This window comes from Squalius cephalus, assembly GCF_949319135.1.
Source record: "Squalius cephalus genome assembly, chromosome: 23".
NCBI lineage: Eukaryota > Metazoa > Chordata > Actinopteri > Cypriniformes > Leuciscidae > Squalius > Squalius cephalus.
This window is the reverse complement of record NC_137144.1, coordinates 2,765,113-2,787,500: the sequence shown is the minus strand read 5'-3', so window position 1 is coordinate 2,787,500 and position 22,388 is coordinate 2,765,113. Positions and strand designations below refer to the sequence as shown.

At 44.7% G+C, this 22,388-nt stretch overlaps 1 gene segment (V, D, J or C); it reads right to left on the bottom strand.

Moving 5' to 3' along the window:
* The window catches only part of LOC307151171 (Ig kappa chain V-III region MOPC 63-like), an 88,400-nt gene extending 67,025 nt beyond the window's left edge, over window positions 1-21,375 (bottom strand). The window contains exons 1-2 of the V gene segment in view: window positions 21,255-21,375; window positions 20,863-21,158 (exon numbers count right to left, since the gene is read on the bottom strand).
* Between the last annotated feature and the right edge of the window lie 1,013 nt (window positions 21,376-22,388).

Here is a 22,388-nt window from a genome sequence, read left to right as displayed (position 1 = left end):
TGAATGTAACATCAAGTTTTTGAAAGACTCAAAGTATAGGCGCCACATGTTAACTCATTTGATAATGTATAACTCATTTAAAATGTGCAGACATTCTTCATAGACTGTTGAATTGCTCTGACATGCACTGGTTCCCATGACAACGACTTGTCACAGGAAGTGCTAACCCGTGACATCATATTGTAAACAAACCTGCCTAGATGGCTAAGCTAACCTAGCCTAGCTTAGCTTTCATTCAGCTTAGGCTAAGCTAAATAATAACTTCTACAGTTAGCAGTTAGCATCATTTACTTGAAGCCTTTAACTACAGCTTGTGCTTGGCACAGTGCAAAGTGATCTAACATACTTTTCCTCTAACCCCAGTTAGGGTTCAGATTTTTCACTTTCTTTTTCCTTATTTTCAATTCTTCCCAGGTGAATTTCACCGCCACTAGTTTAGGAGCAGTCCTTGCTGAGTGCTGTCGGCTAAATTTGCAGTTACCTTGTCAATTAAATCTAAATTTAATTACATGTAAACTCTGTAGCTAGAGGAGAATTCTTAAAGAAATGAGAAGTTTCATCAGCATGTTGACTAAACTTTTGTAAGGACACACACACAGGGACCGTGTGTCTTGAACACACAGCAGCTGTGACCCACTATGGAGTCTGGTCCAAGCACATCAAAAGTTTAGCCACTCGTGCTATTGATTATTGCCAATTTCAGAACCTTCCTGCTGTTTTGATCACTCACTTAAGCCCCTTTTTTTTTCCTTTTTTTTTTACTTTGATAATAATAGCTGTCAGCTATTCACTTGTCTATTCTTTCATTTATTTGATTTATACATTTCCCTTCTTGTTCTAATGTGGTTCCATTTCCCATAGGGCCCAGAAAGAAACCAGAGACACCTTTATTTGTGATTTTGTTTATTTTCAACAAGTCAAGTCAAGTCAGGTCAGGTCAAGTATATTTGTATAGCGCTTTACACAATACAAATTGTATCAAAGCAGCTTCACAGTATTAAATCAAAATAATACAACAAGGTTTGTTTCTAGTGGAATTTATTGATTGATAAAAATAAATTAATATTCCCAAAATATCCCCAACTGAGCAAGCCAAATGCAACAGTGCCAAGGAACCGAAAAACTCCATCAAGTGACCTGACGGTGACCTAAAACTCCATCACGTCACCCAATGGAGAAGAAAAAAAACTTGGGAGAACCCAGGCTCAGTCGGGGGGCCAGTTCTCCTCTGGCGTTTATGAACTAGAGACCGGATTTAACTGTAAGATTAAAAGTATTATATGAATGCCTGGCTGAAGAGATGCGTCTTTAATCTAGTTTTAAACTGGGAGAGCGAGTCTGAGCAACGAACAGTATCAGGAAGGCTATTCCAGAGTTGTGGCGCTAAATATGAAAACGCCCTCCCTCCTTTGGTGGATCTGGATATCCTAGGTATGACCAGAAGCCTCGAATTTAGTGATCTTAAAGAGCGCGATGGATTGTAAAGCGATAGAAGATCCGTTAAATAGACTGGAGCTAAGCCGTTTAGGGCTTTATAAGTCAGTAGCAATACCTTGTAATTAATACGGGACTTTATAGGTGACCAATGTAGCGATGTTAAAATCGGTGTTATATGATCATATATTCTTGATCTAGTAAGAACTCTGGCGGCTGCATTCTGGACTAACTGTATCTTGTTTATAGAGGATGCAGGACAACCAGCTAACAAAGCATTACAGTAATCTAGTCTCGAGGTCATGAATGCATGAACTAACTTTTCTGCATCAGAAACTGATAGCATATTACGTAGCTTAGCAATGTTTCTAAGGTGGAAAAAGGCTGTTCTTGTAACATATGAAATATGATTTTCAAAAGACAGGTTGCAGTCTAGTATAACACCCAGGTCTTTTACTGTAGAGGATAAAGTAACAGGACATCCTACTATATTAAAGTTGTAGTGAGCGAGGTTTTGTAGGCGTTTTTTTGAACCGATAAATATTACCTCTGTATTGTCTGGATTTAATAAAAGAAAATTGCGCGTCATCCAATCTTTTATATCTTTAATGCACTCTGTCAATTTGGATAATTTAGCGTTTTCATCCGGCCGTGATGAAATATATATTTGAGTGTCATCAGCATAACAATGGAAACTAATTCCATGTTTCCTTATAATATTTCCCAGTGGCATCATATATATTGAGAATAATAGAGGGCCTAACACAGATCCCTGCGGCACTCCATAGTTTACTGGAATTATGATCGATTTTTCTCCATTTAAATAGACAAAATGGTAGCGGTCAGATAGGTATGATCTGAACCAGCTTAAAATGAAAATTCTGTCATCATATACTCACCCTCATGTTGTTTCAAACCTGTATGAATTTCTTTCTTCTGCTGACCAGAAAGGAAGATTTAGAAGAATGTCAGTAACCAGACAGTTTCTGGTACCATTGACTTCCATAGTATATTTTTTTCCTACTATGGAAGTCAATGGGACCAGAAACTTCTAAATATCTTCCTTTCTGGTCAGCAGAAGAAAGAAATTCATACAGGTTTGAAACAACATGAGGGTGAGTATATAATATATATGAATGTCAAATATGCCAATGACTAACCTCTGAACAAACTCAAGGTGCTGCCTCTTCCTGGTACTGCAAACTGAACTCATAGGAGGAGGCAAACAGCGCTGCCAGGCCAGTGATGAAGAGGCTGTGATCCTTCACACACACCTTGACCTTCCAAACGTAATATCCAGCACTGGTTGCTTAGAGATTGACCTGTAATGGAATAAAAAAAAAAAAAGAATAAATACATATTAATAATTAAAATAACTACTGTGGGTTCCACTGTGGTTCAATATAGTTGTCTATTCATAGTTCTATGAATTAAAATTTTCAACTAAAAATTTAAATTGGTTAGGGTTAGAATGCTAAAATGCACTGGCATATTATTTTGTTTGTTTTAAGCATAAACTCACTTAATTTTGACTTATTCTTTCAGAAAACAAGAACATTTTTACTTGTCTATTAAATGCTTCTTCATGTAAGAATTTTAGATATCTGGACTGGAAACAAGAAAAAAACACTAATTAATAAAAACATATTTTGCAGTGGGGTTAGTAAATGATGGCTTTTCATTTTAGGTTTAGCAGCTAAACTACCCCTTTAATGTTTATGTCACAGGTCGGGGTGGGCCGGACCAGACTGCACCCACCCCTGGAGACCGGGTACCACCTCGAGGAGCGTGTCAAGGACCAAGCAGACAACGGATAAAGGAATAACAATTTCTTTATTGAGTTAAAAGCAGATAATTTAAAAGTCCTAATTAAAATCTTCCTTCTCGTCGCCAGAAGCGATCCGATGGGCCCCCTGGACTGGAGCGGGATGAACGTTCGTGGACACCCTGCAGCTCGTCGGAGAGGGATCAGAGGAGGACGCACACCATCCAGGTAGGTCACTGGGTAAATACTCCTTACAGAGCTCGCAAGGAAGTCTTGGCTATACGGACCCCATTCGGACTGGAACCAGGTAAGTACTCGCGGCGAGGATGGAACAAGTCCCGGAGGCTGCCCAAAGGTAAGTACCCAGGGGGCGGTGATCTCTGACTCAGACGGGTCACAGGGACGCAGGTGGCGAGCGGGCCGGGCCAGGAGGGGAAGCAGGTGAATATGTCCCAGCAGGTGTCTTCTGGGCCGAGCCAAATGGAACTGGGCCTTGGGCCGTGACGGGAGGGGACCTTGGACAGCAGGACGACACTTAGATCGAGGTACGTGCCGCAGCTATTCTCTTTCCTTCTCAACAGCGGCAACAATTTACAACACGGGCGCGGAGGGCCACCCGGCAGGAGGACACTTCAAGCGAGACACTCCCTCTCGGCTCTGCCCTGCAACAATACAACAGGGTTCAATGGTTCAACAATATGCGACGCTCAACGGCGATACCTTCTCTCCTTCTGAACAGGGCGGAGGCCTTCAATAGGACAGGTGGAAACCACCAGACGGAGAGGACACTCTGAGAGAGACACTCCACTTTGACTGTACACTGTAACCAGGTAACAGGGTTTAACTTTTCAACAGCATATGGAACGTTCAGTTGAAATACCTTCTCTCGTTCTGAACAGGACAAAGCCTTCAATGGGGCATGTGGAGACCACCAGACGGAGAGGACACTTTGAGCGGGACACTCCACTTCGGCTGTGCACTGTCACCAGGTAGCAGAGTTTACCTATTCAACAGCATATCAAACGTTCATTTTAAATACCTTTTCCTTTTCTGAACAGGGCAGCGGCTTTCGATAGAAACATGTGGAGACCACCAGGCGGGGAGGATGCTTTAAGCAAGACGCTCCACTTCAGCTGTACGCTGTAACAATGCAACAGGATTTGACCATTCAACAGTAGATAAAACATTCAACGGCAATACCTTCTCTCGTTCGGACCAGGGCAGCGGCTCTCGATAGGAACATGTGGAGACCACCAGGCGGGAAGGATGCTTTAAGCAAGACGCTCCACTTCAGCTGTACGCTGTAACAATGCAACAGGATTTGACCATTCAACAGTAGATGAAACATTCAACGGCAATACCTTCTCTCGTTCGGACCAGGGCAGCGGCTTTCGATAGGAACATGTGGAGACCACCAGGCGGGAAGGATGCTTTAAGCAAGACGCTCCAGTTCAGCTGTACGCTGTAACAATGTAACAGGATTGTAACGCAAGGGACATGGCCAGATCACCGTCTCTCTCTCTATATGTTAAACTACTGAAATCACCCTGTAATCAAACCCCCCTTTGTGGTCTGAAACCTAATCAAATCACTGGCATCGTAATCCACAAACACCTCTATTGTCTCACAAATGCCGCCACGCAGGACGTGCAGGACGTGCGGACCCAAATGGCGCCGACAATTAGAAAAACTCATCGATTTCCACCTAAACACACAGAATTCTTGTTCTCGAACCAACAAGCGCCTTTTGGTTTTATTGCCCTCCGGGGAGTCATGAGCAACAGAAACGCCGTGATGTCTACAATCTTTAAAACACCTGGAGATCGTTTGAGATACTGATTAACTGCTCAGGACAACAGAACAGTGTCCGACCGGACGCGTTGGCCGCTAATCTAATCAACCCAAGCCAGCACACACACATAAACCATCACCCCGTGGCTCCAAGAGCAAAAGTTCAGCAGCGTGGTGAACTTTCAGTGACACACACACACAGAAACACACACAGATCCTACACGTGTGACTCAAAATCATCTTGTGAAATGTTTAAAATGTATTCTCTTGATGTATGCATGATCCCTTATCCCAAATATTATGCCTATATAGTTTTATTGATTTGTAATCCATTTGATGTGACTATAATCGCGAAAAATCATGTATCCGCGGGTGACTATGTCATAAAGTTACCATTCGTGGTATCATTGTGCTCCATAAATCCCAACGGTGTGGAATCTTTAACCCAAAATATCAGAGGATGCATTCTCTTATTAATCCCAGTGTTATTAATGTTAGGAACGAATTTATCTTCCAATACTTAGTTGGAAGGGGCGTATCGACCCTTGAAACGTCAGGAGGTGGACCCGACCCGCCGTTAAGGACCATTGGCTCACATACGTGAGAGGGCGTGAGTTGGGCCCCTTTAAAATATCATGTTTTCCTCCTCTAAAGTGCACTTCGCCAGAGAGAGAGAAAGACGACACGCCTTCTTCCATCCTTGGAAGCCTCGTTCGCGTTTATTTTCATTTTTCTTCCAAGTTTTATTTTCTTAAAACTACTTTTACTTCAGTTGATAGTCTCCTTCAACCAACCAACGAAATCAACTTAAAGCTAAAATCATCTTGCTAAGTTTTCGCTCGTTTCCAGTCGCCATAGCAACTAGACGCTGTGACCTCTGTTTCGGTGACCACGTGACCAAGACGCTTTGTCTACTCCGACTCGACGCACGGACACACAAAGGCCGATCTTCACCCAGAGTAACGTAGACTTTAAATTTACAATCTGAAGTGCTGTTTAAAGTGTCTAACATTACTGTGTCTATTGGGGTTTCGTTGTGAAAGACTGAGCTGTATCTATCTACCTCTAAATTCTTTCACTCACACTTACGCACTCTTTTTCACACACATCTGCACGTACACACACACATACACGCTCACATATCCACGTGTTCCTAGACAGAAACACACGACCACGTGCTGCTAAAGGTGTGTTCCTACACACACACACACACACCTCTTCTTACTACGCTATCCTTGGACCCACACACAAAGCCATTCTTAAAATCCCCTCTTATTCTTTCTTTCTCATCTCTCTCTCTTTTCCTTCTCTTTTACGTTTATTTTTGCTATATTCCTCATTGCGATCGTATATTGTTTTTGTTTATGCATATTTACTCCTGTGTGATTTAAACTAGTATATGTAACCAGTAGTTCGTTTGAATAAACTTTGTTAAATCATTTGAATTGAGATTGCCTGTTTGTTTCAATACTAAGTCCCTGAGTAGTGCAGATTTTTACCTCTTAACGCTCTACGATAAATTTTACTATTGAAAGAAATCTCAAATGGTCTAAAACACCAAGATAATTATTTTCTTGTGGCCACAGAAAAGGAATTGTCTATCAGTGTTAAAGACGTGAGATTTCCGTTCAGATATTGTACATTTTGTGTGCTGGACGTACAGTTCGTACAATAAATGAACATTCTTCAACTTATACCTAAAATTTCCCCAAATTGAACATATTCTACCCGTCTATATCAGTGAGTACTACAAGTAATTGTGTAACCTCTGATATAAGCCGAGGTTTTGACCAATTCCCTATTTGGGAATTCTTTAATTCATGTAAGCAACCTATGCATATTCACATTAATGCTAATTTGAGCTAATTAATTCCCTAACATAAGTCATTGTTGCTACAGGATTTAACGGGTCAACAGCATTAACAGAGCGGGGCTGTCTCAAACTGGTAAGTTGGCCGCTTGATGTGACAAACCCTGCTCGGAGACAGCGGGTGAAAGACTATAGAAGAGAGTGCACAGCAGACTACTAATACTTCTCCACACGATAAACTTCACTCCACCACACAAACCGTGTGAATCGTCACTTCAGGCACTGCATTCCACTCGCACACCGTGCATTCGGGCCAGCACTCACCCACCGGTCTTTCTCCCACCAGATCGACTCTCGTCTCTCACAAGGGCTCAACTTCTCTCGGAGACAGCCAGAACGGATGCAGCAATCGTCACATTCAGTGAAGGAAGAACAAAGGTTGGAGACAGATCAATAATTCACTCGGTGTAATAATTCACTCGTGCCACACGCTTTCCAAACTCTCCACACCACTTCAGTGTCAGTGCATATAAACAACGAATCCAATACTCATCACTTTGCGTCTTTCCCACTGCTGATGATATCCCTTGGGTTTTCGTTGACAAAAACTTCACTCTCTCCTTTCCCTTTCTCGGCTTCAATCTTCGCCCTGCTGCACAGCCCAGCCTCAAATACAAACAACCCGCCGACAAAACACAGTATCTCACGGGAGGAGAACCAACGACTGACAGTCTGCTTCCTCTCTCTTTTTAAAGCCCCATCTGAATACGTGTCCCTCTCACAACGCTCTCTGTAATTCTCCACACCTGCTGTCAATCAGGCAATTGGCCTCGCTGCCATGGCAACAGATTCGCAGTGCAATGAGACGGGCGTCCACAGGAGGTCTCCAAATAACACTGCATTCACAAGGGCTTTAATCTCTTTTTCTAATTTTTGTCACACCGTGACATACCCCCCTGCCAAACCGTTCTAGTCCCTAGAACGGGATCCGGACACCCAATCTCCATATCTGGCCGGGGGTTGTCCCCGGTTCTCCCTTTGGGACCGTCTTGGCGGGGAATTAGGTTCCTCGGGCCTTGGCCCTATCTCCACTCTCCGAGGGACCACAGCCCATCCCACCACGGGAGGCATCCACACTGGTTCAGTCGGCGGTCTCTCTGCAGCGGGTTTGGGATAATTTGGACAAGGGCGCATCAGATTGCGGTGGAGCACCCGCTCGGGCCCTGCTCTCCCTTCGGGACGAATGGCATACACAGGCTGATCGAGATGCGGCTGTCGTTGGATCACATACGGCTGGGGCTCCCACCGATCACTGAGCTTACCCTTTCCTTGTCGTCGGTTATCTCGAACTAGAACTCTCTCGCCAGGCAGTAGCGGTGCACTTCGAGCCGTACGGTCATACAACCTCTTGTTCTTGGCTGCGGCTTGGTTGATTCGGTCCGAGACCCGTTCATAGGCCAGTTGAAGGCGTTGATGGTGTCTGGTCACCCACCCCGTTACGCTGCCTCCCTCTTCAGCCGCCGCAGTCCCCAGCAGTAGGTCCACTGGTAGCCTCACATGCCTTCCGAACATCAGGTAAGTTGGTGCGTAGCCGGTCGTGCTATGAATGCTGTAATTATATGCCTGTACCATCGCCGGGAGGTTGTCAACCCAATGTCCCTGTTGGTCAGCTTCCAAGGTCCCCAAGAGACCAATCAGCGTCTGGTTAAACCTCTCACACCCTCCGTTCCCTTGAGGATGATAAGGCGTCGTATGGGTCTTCCTGCATCCATACAATTGACACAACTCATGTACTACCCTGGATTCGAAATTTGGTCCTTGATCCGAATGGAGCACTTCAGGACACCCGAAGGGCTGGATGACGTACCTCCACAGGGCATTAGCAGTGGTGATGGCGGTCTGGTCCAGAGTTGGGATGGCCCAGGCATATTTAGTGAACAAGTCTGTGATCACTAAGATGTTTTGAATACGGTCGACCGGCCTACCCAACGTCAGATAGTCCATAGCGATGATATGCATCGGTGCTTTGGCTCGAATGGGGACCATTGGAGCTCGAGGCTCCTTCCTGGCTTTGAACAAGGTGCAGCGCGGACAGCCCCGCAGGTAGGCCCTCGTAGTTCCCTCCATCCCAGGCCAGTAGAAGTGGCGTCGCAAGAGTGCCGTCGTCCTCTCCTGTCCTTGATGACCAAGCCTGGTGTGGTAAGCCTCCAGCAGAGCGTGACACCTCCCCTCGGGAACCACTACCTGACAGACCGGGTCACCCGAGTGTGAGTCCTGGAGGGACCGACAAATCACCCCCTCCTTCAGATGGAGCCTCTCCCTTTGGCCCAACAGGCCTCTCACAATTCGGGTTTGAGCCCGGCGTTCCGCACCCTCCGGCCAATTGCCCTGCTCCAACCAGGCCCGGACCAATAACAGGTCCTCATCCTTGCCCTGCCACATCCTCCAACGCTGTGGATCCCATCCCCAACTTGCAGGCGGTTCCTCCGATGGTTGCCCCGGTGCCTCCACAATGCCCACCATCATTCCCTCATCGCGGTCTGCCTCCAGCATGGGTCTCGGATCTTCCGACCCTCCTTCAGGCCACCTAGACAGCACGTCAGCGTTGGTATGTTCCCTTCCTGGCCGGTACTGAAGCTGATAATCAAAGTTGGCCAACTGAGCCACCCACCTCTGTTCTACCGCCCCCAGCTTGGCGGTTTGCAGGTGTACCAGCGGATTGTTGTCGGTCACCACGGTTACCTTTGCTCCCCATAGGTAGTCCTTGAACTTCTCACTGAGCGCCCACTTCATGGCCAGTAACTCGAGCTTAAAGGAACTATAGTTGGCATCATTCCTCTCCGCGGGATGTAGACTCCGACTAGCATAAGCGATAACCCTCTCTTCCTCCTGTTGTTTCTAGGCTAAGACAGCCCCCAAGCCCAGATGACTAGCGTCCGTGTAAAGAATGAAGGGCTGTGTGAAATTGGCGTATGCCAGAATGGGTGCTTGTAACAACTCTTGCTTGAGCCTCTGAAAGGCAATCTCACATGCCTGATCCCACTGCACCGCTGGGGACCCTCGGCCCCGAGCATGTCCCGTTCCACCCAGCAACTGGTTCATGGGTTTGGCGATCTTAGAGAAATCCTTGACGAATCTCCTGTAGTACCCCACGAAGCCGAGGAAGGATCGAACCTGGCGCACGGTCTTTGGGGCCGCCCACCCCTGTACGGCCGACACCTTCTCTGGGTCCACAGCGATTCCTGCCGCACTCACGATATGGCCCAGGAACTTTACCTCCTTCCGGAAAAGCTGGCATTTATCCGGTTGGAGTTTCAGCCCGTACCTTTCCAGAGAGCGGAACACCTGCTCGAGGTGCTGAAGATGAGACTCAAAATCGGGGGAATAGATAATCACGTCATCCAGGTACACCAGGGTGGTATCCATCAGCTGGCTCCCTAAACAGCGCTGCATTAGTCGTTGGAACGTGGCAGGGGCGTTGCAGAGGCCGAAGGGCATCCGGTCCCACTCATATAACCCAAAGGGGGTCGTGAAGGCCGTCTTCTCCCGGTCCCGCTCGTCCACCTGTACTTGCCAGTAGCCGCTCGCCAAGTCTAGTGTGGAATACCAGGCCGCCCGTGTGAGGCTCGTAAGGGAATCCTCGACTCGAGGCAATGGGAAAGCATCCCGCTTTGTCACTAGATTCAACTTCCGATAATCCACACAGAATCTCCATGCACCTGTCTTCTTCCTCACCAGTACGATCGGGGCCGCCCAAGGGCTGCTGCTCTCGCGGATGATCCCTCTATCCAGCATCCCTCGCAACAGAGCACGAACCTCAGAATACAATGTCGGGGGCACCGGTCGGTAGCGCTCTCTACTGGGTGTGGCCTCTCCCGTGGGAATTTGATGCTTAACGATGTTAGTACACCCATAGTCCTCATCATGGGTGGAGAACAACTGTGGCCATTTAGATAGAAAAGCCTTAAGCCGCCTTGTCTGGTCCTCCTCCAGCCCTTCTCCCCGTAGGGACTCACCTCCAAGGTGGGCCGGCAGTCCTTCTCCAACCTCTCTGCTGTGTATCCCCGTCTGCGCCAAAGCAACCTCCACTACAGTTGGGCCTACTTGGCTGAACTTGACTTCTCCTGGCTCTTGCACTTGCTGGGGCTTCACCGAGATAACTCGGACTAGACACTGATGACGATACAATTGGATCGGGAAAGGATTCGTGTTCCGGACTCTCACCCGGATTCGGCCTCCTTGGGCGGATGCCAGTCCTCTGGCCACCTCCACCTTAGGGCCATCGTTGTGTGGTTCCACCAGCACCCACTCCTCCGGGTGGTAAAGTCTAGGGGGCACCCTGACCCAGACCATCGCCTCGCTTCGAGCCGGAATGGACAAAGCGTAGCGGCAAGCCACTCTCCCAGTGCTCTCCCGGTCCTCCTGTTGCTTGGCCAGACAAACTCGGCGACAGTCCGCCCGAATACGCTCCCATTCTCTGCCCTCAGGTGTCACCGTTGCTCGGGCCGGCCCACTCTGGAACAGCTCTTCCCAGCATTCGGAGATGACATTCATGCCCAGCAGGGCGCGATGAGACCCCAGACACGTGTCACGAACCACCACCACTCCCTTCTGGGGTACAACCATACCATGGATTTCTAGGTCTGTCACTACGTATCCCACATACGGGATATCGAGCCCATTGGCCCCTCGCAGAGTCAACCAGGGGGCTTCAGTCGTCGGCCGGCCCTGGGTGCCGAATAGTTCCTGAACTAGGCTCTCCGCAAACAGAGTGACTTGTGACCCCGTGTCCAACAAACACTGCACCTTCTTGCTATTAACTCGGACCGTGATAACCGGACAGCAGCCCACCAGGCGTTCTTTAGACAGTCCAGGAGAAGAAGGGTCTGAAAAGGGGGTCCCGACCACTTGACCCACAGTGGCCGGAGACTCTAAAAACCCCCTTGCGAAGCACGTCTGGAAGGGCACTGGCGGATGTAATGTCCAGCCTCTCCACAACCGTTACAGATAGGACGCCCCTGTTCGTCCCACTGGAATCGGGGACCCACGGATCGGGCGAAACGACGCTCTGGAGGGCGACTCCCGTCAGAGTAGGCCCGCTCCCGCGGTGAAGGAAATGAAGGGAGGCGTTCTCGGCGGAGTTCTTCGATGACAGATTTGGACAGATCAGACATTTGTTCACGGATATCCCTTTTCAATTCTTCCCGGAGGGCATGCTTCCAATCGGAAGGGGCAGGGGCCGAAGGCCCACTAACAGCATTCGCAGCCAGACAGCTAGGAGGATCCACACCTTCGGTGTGATCACGCTCAAGGGCTAGAGCCTCTTGCCACAGTTCTTCGAACGTGAGGTCAGGATTCCGTCTCAACTGCACCCGCAGCCTCTGACGTACGGGGCCCTCCCGTAATCCTAACAGAAACTGATCTCGCAATAGGGTCTCCTCGTCGCCCAGGCCATGGTCCTGTCTCCCCCTTAGCCTGGTAAACTGTTCCCTCAGTTGCAACGCGAATGGCCGAACAGCTTGTCGAGGCCCTTGCCTACAATTAAAGAATTGTGTTCTCAGGACAGCTACCGGGGTGGTGTCTCCGTATTGTACCGTGAGGAAATCAAAGATGGCTCGGACTGTGGTGCGGGTTGCTTCCGGTGCTGCCTGTACTTCTCTTCTTGCTTCTCCCTCTAGTGAATTTAATACAAACTGTACCTTCTGCAGGGCATTTAACCCTTGGAGCCCTGCCAGGTATTCCACCTGGGCCTTCCACGCTGACAGGCTCAATTCTGACCCCGGACCTCCGTACTTCTGGGCCCACGGGGCCCCCATAAAGAAAGGCATAACCGGCTGCCTGGCCACTGGCTCTTCTTCCTCTGCCATTTCGGACCTTGATCGCTCCACTCGAGGCGGTAACCCTGCCGACTACGCCAAGTTCTGTCACAGGTCGGAGTGGGCCGGACCAGACTGCACCCACCCCTGGAGACCGGGTACCACCTCGAGGAGCGTGTCAAGGACCAAGCAGACAACGGATAAAGGAATAACAATTTCTTTATTGAGTTAAAAGCAGATAATTTAAAAGTCCTAATTAAAATCTTACTTCTCGTCGCCAGAAGCGATCCGATGGGCCCCCTGGACTAGAGCGGGATGAACGTTCGTGGACACCCTGCAGCTCGTCGGAGAGGGATCAGAGGAGGACGCACACCATCCAGGTAGGTCACTGGGTAAATACTCCTTACAGAGCTCGCAAGGAAGTCTTGGCTATACGGACCCCATTCGGACTGGAACCAGGTAAGTACTCGCGGCGAGGATGGAACAAGTCCCGGAGGCTGCCCAAAGGTAAGTACCCAGGGGGCGGTGATCTCTGACTCAGACGGGTCACAGGGACGCAGGTGGCGAGCGGGCCGGGCCAGGAGGGGAAGCAGGTGAATATGTCCCAGCAGGTGTCTTCTGGGCCGAGCCAAATGGAACTGGGCCTTGGGCCGTGACGGGAGGAGACCTTGGACAGCAGGACGACACTTAGATCGAGGTACGTGCCGCAGCTATTCTCTTTCCTTCTCAACAGCGGCAACAATTTACAACACGGGCGCGGAGGGCCACCCGGCAGGAGGACACTTCAAGCGAGACACTCCCTCTCGGCTCTGCCCTGCAACAATACAACAGGGTTCAATGGTTCAACAATATGCGACGCTCAACGGCGATACCTTCTCTCCTTCTGAACAGGGCGGAGGCCTTCAATAGGACAGGTGGAAACCACCAGACGGAGAGGACACTCTGAGAGAGACACTCCACTTTGACTGTACACTGTAACCAGGTAACAGGGTTTAACTTTTCAACAGCATATGGAACGTTCAGTTGAAATACCTTCTCTCGTTCTGAACAGGACAAAGCCTTCAATGGGGCATGTGGAGACCACCAGACGGAGAGGACACTTTGAGCGGGACACTCCACTTCGGCTGTGCACTGTCACCAGGTAGCAGAGTTTACCTATTCAACAGCATATCAAACGTTCATTTTAAATACCTTTTCCTTTTCTGAACAGGGCAGCGGCTTTCGATAGAAACATGTGGAGACCACCAGGCGGGGAGGATGCTTTAAGCAAGACGCTCCACTTCAGCTGTACGCTGTAACAATGCAACAGGATTTGACCATTCAACAGTAGATGAAACATTCAACGGCAATACCTTCTCTCGTTCGGACCAGGGCAGCGGCTCTCGATAGGAACATGTGGAGACCACCAGGCGGGGAGGATGCTTTAAGCAAGACGCTCCACTTCAGCTGTACGCTGTAACAATGCAACAGGATTTGACCATTCAACAGTAGATGAAACATTCAACGGCAATACCTTCTCTCGTTCGGACCAGGGCAGCGGCTTTCGATAGGAACATGTGGAGACCACCAGGCGGGAAGGATGCTTTAAGCAAGACGCTCCAGTTCAGCTGTACGCTGTAACAATGTAACAGGATTTAACGGGTCAACAGCATTAACAGAGCGGGGCTGTCTCAAACTGGTAAGTTGGGCGCTTGATGTGACAAACCCTGCTCGGAGACAGCGGGTGAAAGACTATAGAAGAGAGTGCACAGCAGACTACTAATACTTCTCCACACGATAAACTTCACTCCACCACACAAACCGTGTGAATCGTCACTTCAGGCACTGCATTCCACTCGCACACCGTGCATTCGGGCCAGCACTCACCCACCGGTCTTTCTCCCACCAGATCGACTCTCGTCTCTCACAAGGGCTCAACTTCTCTCGGAGACAGCCAGAACGGATGCAGCAATCGTCACATTCAGTGAAGGAAGAACAAAGGTTGGAGACAGATCAATAATTCACTCGGTGTAATAATTCACTCGTGCCACACACTTTCCAAACTCTCCACACCACTTCAGTGTCAGTGCATATAAACAACGAATCCAATACTCATCACTTTGCGTCTTTCCCACTACTGACGATATCCCTTGGGTTTTCGTTGACAAAAACTTCACTCTCTCCTTTCCCTTTCTCGGCTTCAATCTTCGCCCTGCTGCACAGCCCAGCCTCAAATACAAACAACCCGCCGACAAAACACAGTATCTCACGGGAGGAGAACCAACGACTGACAGTCTGCTTCCTCTCTCTTTTTAAAGCCCCATCTGAATACGTGTCCCTCTCACAACGCTCTCTGTAATTCTCCACACCTGCTGTCAATCAGGCAATTGGCCTCGCTGCCATGGCAACAGATTCGCAGTGCAATGAGACGGGCGTCCACAGGAGGTCTCCAAATAACACTGCATTCACAAGGGCTTTAATCTCTTTTTCTAATTTTTGTCACATCGTGACATTTACATACCAGGAAATAAGGCGTGGACTCTCTGGCAAATGTAGATTGCTGGACATCAGCGATGCAAATTCCTGAAACAATTTTTACAAAGGACAGCACAGCCATGATCAACAGAACCAAAACATAAAACATATTACAAATTAATGAGATTTGCTGAATAATCTCTACTTATCTGCTTGAAGGATAACACCGTCTAACTTCTTTGAATTGTGGGAGTAGTTGTAGGACCATGGGATGGCAATCAGGAATACTACATTTGAAAACAGCATTAGGAACATGGATTTTCTTGTGCTAGCAAAATTCTGACAACGATTCAAAAGCACGATCACAGAACTGACAGCATTTGATAGCATTTTTTTTTTTTTTTTTTTTTACCACATAGACTATAACGTTAACTGTAAAGCACTTGCATTAACACTGGCCATCAGATTACAAAGCCTGGAACGAAACATATCAAAAGCACTTCATGCAAATAACATGGTAAATGTTGCCTATTATGTCGAAGTTAACGTTAGCAGCTAACTTACTTGGTAAACAAATGGAACAGAGTCAGAATTGCTTGCGCGGCCATGGTAGTAAACCGTGTTCGCAAAATCAAACCAAATACGTGGCAACAATGCAGAAATGTGAACGCAAAAAAACATAACTTATATATTATTGGCTTACCGTATCACTCAGTTGAACAATTTTCCATCTTCTCAAACTCTAACTCCCACTTATCGTCACAGGTGCAGGTTAGATTATTCAATGACAAATTCTTCCATCCGTCTTCATGTAGCCTAAGTTACCGTTAACGTTGTCCATTTTCTGCTGCGTCACAGGCAACTACTGTTTAAAACACGAACCGAAGCTCACAAAAGCTTAAAAATTGCTCACAGATTCGCAGACATTTGATAAAAGGAATGATTATTCTGATCAGTTGAATCCCGCTGACAAAACAATTGCCTGTAGTAGCTGCCTACTAACTGTCTGCTCGCTTGACGCATCACATTTGAACTGAATTGAGCTCGAAAGAAATCAATCCCACAATGCAATGCCTTTACAGTCAGTATGATACTGTATCGGGATGAAAACAGAAATGTGCTGTATATTTACAGCTGTTCTGTAAAAGATATAGCTTAATACTGTATTATGGAAATACAGTACAATTCTGTAAGAAATTCGCTGTAAATTTTCAGTAAAGGGTTACAGTGTATGTTTACATACATTTATTAAATATGTGGAAAACAAATATGTATGTCACATATTTATACTTAATGTTGTCCATATATGCGAGAAACCAATACTATACTGTAATATATGCAGATATATGGTATCATATATGGATGAACTCAAATATTTTCTTCTCATGTTTGGACACATAAATGTTCATATATGTTGCTGGCATATATTGTGTTCTCAGATAAGTCAAATATATGTATAAATATATGTCATGCTATTTAAAATATAAGTACATATATGGCCATAGGCCTATATTACATTTTTGTATGGGCCAGCCTCTCAGGATACCTTGTCGGAGTTGCATGTACCCCATGCACACCGTTTGACCATTTTAAACTTAAAATGGCAATAAAAAACATATAAAAACGAATGAAAACTGACTAACTGCAATGCATTGCAATGGACGTGGAAGCAGAGAATGTCCGAGTGTATTGGGTTAGCTATGCGCACTGTGATTGGCTCATCGCGTTTGGGGGCGTAGCCATAGGTCAATTACGGATCTCCCATGAACATTCATTATATATTGCTGCGTACATTTATCCATGTCGGAATTCTGAGGCAACCCAGTCTCACGGCAGTTCGTGATTTAGTCACGTAATTTAATCTATTTATTCGTGGCAGAGACACGTTTATTTCGTTATTTTCGTAACTCCAGCACGTTTTTTAAACTAATGCATTTCAATTGGATGCATCTTTCGTGCAACAGCACGATTCTTTCTGCCAGTCGGGCTGCAGCACAGAAGCTGTTTAATCAACATTTATTCACGAGATCTTATCACGGTTTATATATTAACTATGTATTATTATTTTGGTTATTATTTCGAATCTGGATTGCTTTGCTGTTTATTGATATTTTTAAAACTAATCTATCAACATTTATTTAGATGTTATCATTGTATTCATTAATTTCTTTATTTTAATAATATTATTTCGGTCTTGAAATATTACAGTAAGCCAGAACACGAGCCGATTGGGTTTTTAAAAAGTTTTTTAAAAATGGAAAAGTCCAAAGATCTGTAGGCCTATCTCTGCTAAATTAATTTAACATACATTTGTGATGCCCTTAATTTTTTATATTTTTTATTTATTTTATTTTATTGAATTTTTTTGGTTCTTTTTATTTAAACTCTATTGTTACGAAATGTGAAAATGTGTAAAAGTAATGTGTCAAGGACTTGATATTGAATTCTGTAATTTTAAAAATTCAATAAAATAAATAAATGTAAAAAAAAAAAAGAACCATTGTGCATCTTACAGCAAAAAAAAAAAAAAAAAGTTTTTTTTTTTACAGTAAGTTAAGCTCCGAAATATATTTTTTAAAAGTTCCAGGGAGTTTCTTCTGATGCTCTGTTGAAATAATAAAAATACTTTTTAATTCGTTTAATTATTATTAGTATTTTTTTTTTTTTTTTTTTTTTCACAATATCCGGATAACGGAGCTTGCTCGCGCCAATTACTTCCTCTCTGGACTCTCTTCATGTGTAATGCCCCAATTGACATCAGCTGTGCTACATTTGCTGTCCTTGGGATAACAAACCTTTTTTACAGTTGACAGAGCTGGTGCTTTGATATCAGTAGCATAAACAGCATGCATATTCGAGGCGGTGACACTGCCTGCTCGAGCAGCAAACCATAATGAAGATTTCTGCTGTTTCCTTGTCCTCTTTTCAATCTCTACAGCCTGTGCCTCTGAAACATCAGCATGTTTTTGTAGTGCCTGGCGGTGCTGTTCCAATACTGAAAAATCACATCCAACAAGCCTGGGGTCATGTAGGCAGTGAAGGGATTTCAACTGTGTGATAGGCTGCACAGGATCTCTGAACTCCTCGCAGTAATCTGGCAGCACACTCAGTATAGAAGACTTGCCACCTGTTTTATGAAGATCAGTGTAAAACTGTCTTAGCTCTGAATGTGTAGGTGATGGTGTAGGGATCGTCTTGGTACAAGTCCTTAATCCATGCTTGTTGTCAGTCTTACCATCCAACAGAGAGTTCATTGATTTCCGCATGGCAACAGCAGAAGTGTAATTAATCTTATGGCCTACCTCACCGTGAACTTTGTTCACATTACTTGGTAAGATCCAGTATGCAGACATGTCTGTGACAGTCCTCATTTCTCTGCACCGGACAGTTGCTTCCATTTTAAAAAGCAAGGCCCCAACATGGGTGCAAGTCTCTGCAACACCAGCCATACATGTACAATGGGCTGAGGAAACTTCACCATTGGTGTTCATAATAACCCAAGCCTTCAGAGGAATTTCACTAAGGCGCTGGGAGTGCATCACCTGTACATAAAGACAGAATGGTAATTAATGTCAGATCATGTAACAAATTAATTTGTGATTAAGCAGAAACACCTAAATTATCTTATTTTTATGCTAACACTGTCGAACTAACTTGTAAATGTATATTATGTATTTCAATGTAAAAATAATGTAATGTAAATTATTGATTGTAAGTTATTTATTCATTCATTTCTAATCAACATAACCACATGAGTTACAAAAATAAATCTGCCCACCACAAGCAAAATAAAACTGGGTTTTTAGACTATGTTGACGATTGTAACAAATCTTCTTTTTTTTTTTATTGAAAATGCAACTGTTCAAACCCACTGCTTATGACTCTTTAAAATAACATAACTTTAGCTGAATATTTAGCATTTTGTTTGTTTAAATAACTTGGTCAAAAAATACCTTTGCCAGTACGACTGTGCTCTCGCAGTTAGCCGGCCGGTGAATGAGGAGGTCTTGTACCCAGCTGCTGCAAAACTGTTCATGAGCTTGAAGGGATTTATAGCTCTTAAACTCCTGCAAAGTGTACACACTTAATCCAAAAACAAGGTAATTGACGATGTCCAGATATGTGAGCGGAGGTAGTGCGTCTGGATCCGTAATCCAGTCTTGGGCTGCTAAATCATATGGATCTATGTTGTTTATCTCGGACAGTTTGTCCAAATAACATTTTTTGGCAGTGTCATTTAGTTTGTCTCGGTAGGGTCCCTTCTCTTTTTCTTTTAACTTCTCCATTTCTTCCGTTCTTCAATTTTACCTCATTTTAGCCAAACACACCCACAATTAAAAGCCAAAGCAACGGCCGGCGAAAACGTAAACAGAGATCGTGCCTCTAAAGATGGCGCCCACGTCCCATAATACAACACTGCGTGACGTACCTTCACATTCCCTATTCACTAACGTTATAACAACCGCATCTCTCTACATTATCCTATTACATGGCTACTTACCAAATAAATCAATCATTTGACACAAAATATTGATTTTAAAAAGGAGTTTAGTGTATTGATTTAAATATGATTTTATTGCTTCCGCTAAAGAAAATAGTCCGTTCAGTTTTACGGTTGTAATCCTGCAACGTAAACTTCTGTTTAATTATCCGGACTTATTTCAGCGGATTGATAGTTGTCCTCCAGACTCCGAGTGAACAGAACTGCGTCCATTTTAGTTGTTGAGATCTTCAGTGCTCATTAAAAAAGTTATATTTAGCTGCACCAGTCACAAAAATGTTATATTTTATCTGTTAAGTAAATTCATTGTCTCTGTCCCAATAACTCCCTTCCCCTAAACCAGTGTTTTTTTTTAGTTTTTTTTTTTAGATTGTACCAGATTCTACCTACCTACCTACTAGTAGATCACCAGTAGATCACCACAACCAAAGGCCCTTTTAAGCGCCAACCTATCTGGATTTGTGCACTGTTTGTCTTTCAGTCTGTCTCTCATTTCTGTCTGTGTCTCTTATCTCTGTCTGCCCCTCTGTCCATCTCAGTGTCTGTTCTTCTTTTTCTGTCTGCCCCTCTCTCTCTCTCTCTGTGATGAACACTACACGTGTCACCGACTGTCAAGATGACAATTACATGGAGGGGAGATGGATGGCTCTTGAAATGAGCTTATAACATGTTATAACAAATATTCTAGGCTACGTGATACAATTTCCAAAAGTCTTGTGAAGAAATAATCAGTAGGGGTTTCATGGCCTTATTTCAGTGACAATTTTTTTTTTTTGTATTTTCACAAACCACACACAAATGTCATTATCTCAAAACTACAAACTTTTACATACATGCTGCTTATATATTATTGTAGCAGAGTTTGTGCTGAATACAGTGTAATTAGACTTTAGCCATGAAAATGTCACAAGTAACAGAAATAAGCACAAATGTCAGAGCATGTCAGAACACCTCCAGGACCCAGAAAACACCTCAGACCCCAGAGGGTTAATGAGAAATTGAACAGGTGTTCCTAATAATCCTTTAGGTGAGTGTATATATATATATATATATATATATATATATATATATATATATATATATATATATATATATATATATACATATATATACATTACTACCGATAAATGTATATTTTTAAAGTCTTTAGAAACTTTGAACTAAACATTGATATTGTGTAGTTTGTGATCCTCCATCAGCAGCTGCAGTTTCTCTCAGCTGTATCAGTGCAGTCACTGTGACGTCTGACTGACAGAGGTTTTTGTACGACTCTTTATCACTGTGTGAACACCCAACCACTGCTGTGATAACTTTGACAGTAATAATCTCCTGTATCTTCAGTCTGGACTCCACTGATGGTCAGAGTAAAATCACTGCCAGATCCACTGCCACTGAATCTAGATGAAGTTCCAGTATAACGGGTTGATGTCAGATATATGAGGATTTTAGGAGCTTCTCCAGGTTTCTGCTGATACCAGTGTAAGTAGCTGCCATATATTCCTACATCTATATTACACTCTATTGTTGCTGTTTGACTCTGTTGGACAGTTTTAACTTCAGGTTGAGTCAGAGTCACTCCTCTGGATTCTGAAGAAGAGAAAAGAAAAACTATTTGTGTTTAAACTATTATCATCATATACTTTTACAAAAACACCAAAACCAGACTCAGTTTTTACATCTTACCTTGAATAAACAGTGCAATGGTCCAGATGAAGATGTTGATTGTGTTCATTGCTGTAGTTTAGTCTTGTGTGATGATGAAGATTGTGTTCTGCTCTCAGTCATGAAGTGTTAAACTCACAGCACTATAAACACTCTCAGAGCACTGAAGCATGTGCTGACAATGCAAAGAAGTGGGCAGGATTTACAACAGCTTGTGCTGATAACAAACTAATATACACTAGAGTTACAGAATCATGACTTTATTTAGTATTTTTATTGTGACTACTGAGACACTGAGGATGTGCAGATGAACGTCCATCTCTGTGTCCATATTCAGTCATGTGACCATCATCACTGCTACACTTCCACTAGATGAACCGCCATCACTAAAGTAAGATCATGAATCATGAGTCTGTTCAGAAAGTATCAGGACTAATTGTGAATCTCTAATCAGAGTTCATGGTGTCACTCCATCTATCATGAAGCCTCATGTGTGTCTGAAATCATCAAATGGAGAAGAAAAAGGCTGTTAAAGATGGAGACATATTAGAGCTTGTTCACGTTTCATGATCTTGTGTGGAGATTCATAACCAGTCCAGATACTTTTAGAACAGACCTTGAATATGAAAACATGCTTGACTGTGGAGAACATGCAAAATACCTTTTATATTTTCATTGTTGACACTTTCTATTGACTTTGGCTCTAATATTCAATAAACTCATTATTTGAAGAGATTTTCACTGAAGATTGAAGTCTGAAGCTGCAGGTTTTTCTGTGAATCATGATGATTGATCTGCATATGAAGAACAGAAGCATCATTATGAGAAACTCCACAACATCATCCATGTTTAAAGAGGTCAAAGGTCACCTCAGAGGTCACAGCTCATCAAATATATTTCTTTAAACAGTGTTATATCAGAAAGCATTTAGTCAAATCTGAATGAGTGAGTGTTGAGAAGAGCTGAGGATCTTCTAATATCAGTGTGTTGAAGTGTTGTTTCTCTCTCTCTGCTGGAGTGTGTGTTCACTCGAGTGGAATAGAGGTTTTTGTACGAGCGTTTCATTAGATTGTATCACTGTGGTACACATTCGGTCGCTCCTCGTGCTTCCGTTTCCTTTCTCTCGTACCTTGTCTATCCATACCCCCAGCCCAG